This window comes from Camelina sativa, chromosome 10 (genome assembly GCF_000633955.1).
Source record: "Camelina sativa cultivar DH55 chromosome 10, Cs, whole genome shotgun sequence".
NCBI lineage: Eukaryota > Viridiplantae > Streptophyta > Magnoliopsida > Brassicales > Brassicaceae > Camelina > Camelina sativa.
This window is the reverse complement of record NC_025694.1, coordinates 23,256,989-23,263,647: the sequence shown is the minus strand read 5'-3', so window position 1 is coordinate 23,263,647 and position 6,659 is coordinate 23,256,989. Positions and strand designations below refer to the sequence as shown.

Sequence of the window (6,659 nt, the reverse complement as noted above, 5' to 3'; positions counted from 1 at the left end):
TTTGACAGGATGGATAGACCGGCATGACAGGCAGCTATTTCCCACAGTTGCTTTCAGAGTACTGATCTTCTATATATTGTAGGATTTCCATGATCTGTCCTAGTACACGTTCATGTCTGTGATCAACAAAGCTTAGGCAAAAAACATGTTAGATTTACAAATCTGTTGAAGTCCAGAGGTTTGGTAAACAAATCAGCTAGCTGCAATTCAGTGCTCACACGATCAATCTCGATCAGTTTTACCTCAACTAGTTCACGAACAAAGTGGTGTCTAATATCAATATGTTTGGTTCCTGAATGCTGAACATGATACTTTGAAATATTTATTGCACTCAAATTACCTATACTAATTTGCATTTCGTAATCTACTTCTTTCCTTGTAGCAAGACGATAAAAGATAAAAACATATACCTATACTAATTGAAACAAAATACTTAACCGTGCTAATTGCACTTCTAAACGAATATAATATGAATGAATAGTTTGAGAAAAGTATTACATACCAGATTTAATCAAAGTGGGTTAACCGCAATCAGGCCCGACTCAATAAAACTGCGGTTCCTGAACTGGAAAATAAAAAGGCCATTTTTTCCTATATTTTTCTGAAGTAAAAATTTTTAGACCTTTTTTGTGAAGAGAAAAAATAAAAATTTGACTAAACCCTGTGCTATAGCACCCTTGGCACATGCCTAGAGCCGGGGCTGACCACAATCAGTAGCACACTCACAACTTTAAACATAACTTTTTTGCTTTGTAGAGGAAAAAAAACGAAAATATTAGTTTTTTATATTAGATTATATATGTGTCTATTGTAAATACTTATTGATATCAATGAATACTCCATAACTAAAAGATTTGGTAAAACGAATACGAGTCCCCTAATCAACATGTGTATTTTAGTTGGAATCATATTTAAAATTTATGTCTTTTATGAAAAGTACTAGTACTAACTGAAGAAAATGTGGTTAGAGAGGGTTTAGGCTACTCTACCTTGACTTATGGTATATATATTTGAAAATATTGATTTAGTGCGATTAATTCTTGTTGGTATTGTTGTACTAAATTTGTTGATTCATTCATTGTTTATTGAAAGAGAGATTTTTGTTTGTCAATTCTACAGTTTCAGCTATTGGTATGATGATCATATATCCCAAAAGCAAACAAATAAGTGAAATGGATTATGAGATTTTAGTAGCTAACGTTAGCTTTTTAAATTACCTAAGAAGAATACTTTTTGTGTAGGAGATGATTTCTTATATGTCTACTTTCTCCATAACACAGACGTAAAATTATATTGATATTAATGCTCCATAAGTTAGAAGATTTGATAAAACGAGTCTGAATCCACTAATAAGTATGTGTATTTTATTTTGAATTAACACTAGTTAAACACTAATTAATTAATCAATAATATCATATATATCAAAACTTGTGGTGGTTTTAATAAGAAAAATGATTGCTATTTAATTTCGTTGAAAAATATAGTTGTGGAGGGGTCTAAGTATTTGATTTATAGTCGTCGTTAATTATTTTTCTAGAAAATGTTGATTTGTTATTGTTAGTTCATTTCAAACTTAATCGATTACAAACGGTAAAAATAAAATTGGATATACCCAAAATGCAAGTCTAAAGCAGTATAACAAACAAAACAAATTCTTTTAATGAGAACATAGCCAATTCGTAAAAGAATCATACCTCACTTTATGTATTCCGATTTTGTGGGCTCCTAACAAAGTGGAGACGACGACAATGATCCATTCTGGTAACTATAAGTTTTGACGGCTGGCTTTGGTTCTTTATTTCTTTGCATTTCTGAAAGAATGGTTTAATTAACCTTATGCTTTTTATGAGTTTTACTTGGATATATATCTTGTAGGTGAATATAAATCTAGATTCAAGTCACTCAACAGAGTTTTCTTGAAGTAGTTATAATCGTTGTAATAAGTGTTTTGGGGAGTTTCTTTCTGGTGGGTATCGTCTTACTAGTTTCCTTGAAGATGAACCAAGCTGAATCGGAGGAAAAAAATGAAGAAGCAAGGCAAAGAAATCTCAACAAATATTTTAGAGGAATTGGTTCTTCTATGAATATCAGCAGTTTGACCACTTCTTCTCATTTTTAAGATAGCGTACAATCTTTAACAAGTTCTTGTCTCTCACCTTTTCAACGTATCTGTGAACGATTATTCGGTTACAAACTGTAAAAATAATTGGGTTAACCCAAAATGCAAGTCTAAAACAATATAACAAACATAACAAATTCTTTTAAAGAGAGTAAAAGAATCATACCGCACTTTATGTAGTCCAATTTGTGGGCTTCTAGCGGAGTGGAGACGACGACAATGATCCATCCAAGTGAAGATAATTTTGACGGCTGCCTTTGGTTCTCATCCAAGGAGAGAATTAGGGCAACAAAAGAGCTTTTTAATTTTGTTACATGTTAAATTTTTGTGATACTATAAGTTGTTGATTACTCCATTAATTGCTTCACATACTAATTCTAGTTTTAAGTTATTAATTCTACAAGGAAAAAGATTAAGGAATTATACAACTAATTAATATAATACCAAAATTGGAAAAACTTATATGGTCAACTTTAATCCTAAAATGAAGATGATTGTAAATACTAAATACCCACCTCTATATAATCAAATAAATTGTCTCATCAAAAAAATAGTTTTTTTTTTCATTACACCACCATTAATTAAACTTTGTTCTATTGTTACAACTTTTTATTTTTTTTGTAATATAATTGAATTTTTATGAGGATAATTAATGCAATAAAGTAAAAGTACACTATAATTCTAAAGGGTATTTCATATTTTCTTTTCTTTTTTTTTTCTTTTCCAAAATTTAAATATCAGGCAAAAAAAATTCTTAAGAAAATTATATGTTTACGTAACTTAGAGCATATGTTTATGTAATATGCATATATATTTTTTTAGTTTCTTAGAATTATGATATTTACCTTTAGTTTTCTTTTTCATCTAATATTCAGTATATCATAATAATATGAGAAAAAATAATGAACTTATCTGAATTTTTGATTAATTATATAAATGTTCGTAAAGTTTTAATGAAAATTAGTTGGACAAGTAGTAAACCAATTACATAAAGAGACTACAATATATGGAACACATATATTTAAGATAATATTAGTTTTTCAAATATGAAATATATTAATTTTCATTTTTTCTTTTGAGAATTATGTTTTATATATTTTTAATATTAAGTAAGATATAAATTTGATATAATTCAAATGTCATTTTATATGATAATTATAAGCCTTAATTATCCTTTCAGATTGAGTGCATAGAATTAAAATCTATATTTCATATGATGTAATATAAAATTAAATTATATTATGAGATGGAGTCCCTGAACTAGAAATCTATTTTTTTATTAAATCAAATAAAATATAAAATTAATATTTGGAATTCTGTTTAAAATTTTACACAGTTTTTTATACCCTCGTATATATGTGGGCATAATCTAGTAATAGTAAAAAAAAATGTATTTGATGCAAACTCGGCACGATGTTCATTGAAATTATTAAAACATTGAATCACAAATAAATTTCTATGATTTCTTGGGGAAAGACATTGAAGTAAATTTGTCTCCATGTGACAATATTTCACTATAATATAGATTTCAGTAAATGAATACTCAATTATTTAGAAATGTAGAACAAGAATCATCCACACAAAATAAAAATAAAAAAGAAGCAATCATATATTCATTATTGAGAAATTGTCATAAACTCCCTTTTGTACATATCTTTTTCAAATATATATTATTCGTCATTTTAATTTTTTGTCTTCTTTTACACAATTACAATATGTTAAATTAACTTTTAGATTTTTTTTTTGTTAGGTTTGGGTTCTCTATTTTACATTTAGTATATAGTTTTGAGGGGATAGAGTTTTATATTTAGAATTTAGGATTAATAATTTAGTTATTTTGTATATAGAAAATGGTATTATTGAAAATAGACAATATATAAGAAAGAGCATTAATAGAAAAACAGTATTTTTGTAAATGTTCATCAAGTAAGTCTAAGAAAAACATTGAGGAAACAAAGTCTCAACATAGTCATATAAAGTAAAAAAAAACAAGTCCTGAAATTTGTCTTGACCTTGATAAACTTACTAATCATAATGTCACATTTACACTGTGTCAATATATTACATAGAGATGTATATATTGTTGTGTACTTTTTTTTTTTTGGTCAACATATTGTTGTGTACTAAGAAGCGATAATTTTGGTGGTATATGTTGTTCAAATGTAAAAAGTTGTAAAATGGATGACACATATCATCAATCTTACAAAAAATATCACTTATAAAAAATTAAACTGAATATCAAATATTTGCTTTTAATAAACCAAGAGAGGAGTTTTATGTGAAGGAGACGACGACTCTATGGTTCCTAAAATGTCCACTTTGTCTTCCTTGGTTTTACCCCACAACACCATGTAAAATCCTATTGATATCAATATTCCTCCTATCACGCTGTATAATCAAACAAAAGAGAGGAGAATTGAATTAGTGAATCTAAAATCATGAAGACGAATAAGAGCAATGTAGTTTGTGTTATATACCATCCAAGGTAGAGCGACTCGCCGAGGAAAATGAAAGTTGATGCGGCTGCAATCAATATAGATAACGGTTTGAACGTCGACAAATACACAGGTCCCTTATGACTCACAGCCCACGTGTGTATAACATAGTATCCCGAATTCAAAGTCCCCTATGAAAAAATGTTTATTCCATTTATCAACATCAAGACCAAGAAAAACACGAACAGATTATAACAAACATCTAATACCAAAAATTATTGCAAATGTTTTTGTAAATACCATTGCTACAACGCTAATCAAAGTTATGTCAAATCTTATGATCCATGCCTTGGGTCGTCCTTCTCAGCAAAAAGACTAACGAATGCACACACAACAGCGACGAAAACATTGTGCACGAGCGTCACAACGACCGCAGATGGATAACGGCTCATTGTGTGAGCCTATAATCACCCGAATACCAAAGTAAACTATTTCAATGATATTCTTGATATAACTATATCTTGTAGCGAGATTGTATTTTTTATTTTTAAGGGCATATAAAAATGTTTATGTGTATATACCATAACAAGGTAAGAGACGGAGACAAGGATGTATTGAAGAGCAAGAAGGCCACCGCCGATGACCCAATCGGAATGTGAAGACATTACCATTGGACCGTGGTAAAGAGTAACAACAAGTGCACCTATTATAGATACTATTGTCCCCAACACTTTGGCTATACTACTCTTTGTCTTAAGAGATATTTTCTCCATTCTTCACCAAAAAAAAGTGCAAGTTAATTAGTAAACATTTCATACCTTATTAAAATCAATATTGAAATAGTTTTTGTTGATATGATTTGATTGTTAAAGTTTCATATCTTATTGTAACTTGCATTCCATGTTTCCACACGTTTTTGAGTGATGCTTTGTCAACACGTTTTCGGTACACATTGTACAAATTTAATCTAATCCCGTGGACACAACGCAAATCTCGCGGCGAGAAACGTGCCCCTAATGTAACCATGATTGGAGAGATTATTTGGACTAACTTTGAGAATCAAAACAACTACATTGCCAACTTATGTTGGATTCCTTAAAACATAAGCAACCCAACCTTATAAAACATTTGAAAAAGCTAAATAATTTCAATTTTCAGCTAACTATTGGGGATATTTAGTGGAAAAAGAAATTACCGGAAAATAACGGCGAGGATGAAGGTAAAAGCAGGATTGACATTGCTCATAGCCGAAGATAACGTCGGTGAGCTATATTTTATCCCATTGTAGCCTGCGATTTGAAATGCACTTCTGTTCTTTTTATGAAAACAAATACAAAAAAATAAAAGTAAGAAATGTTTTTCTATAAATTATTCTTATAAACAGTATTTTCTATAAAAGTAAGAATTTATTGAATACGTGTTTTTCAAGAACCATAGATGGCTGGATCTTACGTAGCTTTTTAAAGTATACTCTCGCAGAAACACGGGTTAAGGTTTTCAAGAACCATTGAAAAACTTAAATGGAAATATTTTATATACGATTCAAGAACCAACCAATAACTGGTTTTGAAACCTAGCTAGGAAGATGTATGAAATCAAATTGCTTCTCAATTTAGGATTACAAAATAGAAATTATACTTACGCAATCAGACCAAGAATTCCCATTTTGCATAGGATTGAAAACGTCAACGGAGGGAGAGATCTTGTTCTGTAGAGATAAGGCTATATATAAGAGCAGTTACTTATTAAAAACTTGAAACAGAGTGGTGAGAATGAGAAGTGGAACCTGAAGGAGAAGAAGGTAAGTGGAAGAAGAAGAAGAGATCCAAAAGTGTAAGAATACACAAGAACCACAAATGGGCTAAGTCCTTTGGAAGTTGCTGCTTTGACAAGAGTGTTTACTCCGACGTTAGAGAACTCCGTCGCAACCATTGCCGTCAAGATCCAGCCATCTATGTTGCATAACCTTCCCAGAGCCATTTTTAGGGTATGAATGGTAACCATTAAATGTAGTTTTGGAGGTGCGTTTTTTTTAAATATACTAAAGTCATCTTTCAACACATTTAAAACAAATTTGCGTTTTCTTAAAAAAAAAAAAAAAAAAA

At 29.9% G+C, this 6,659-nt stretch overlaps 1 pseudogene; it reads right to left on the bottom strand.

The window, feature by feature from the left end:
• On the bottom strand, window positions 4,211-6,620 carry LOC104719671 (annotated as a pseudogene).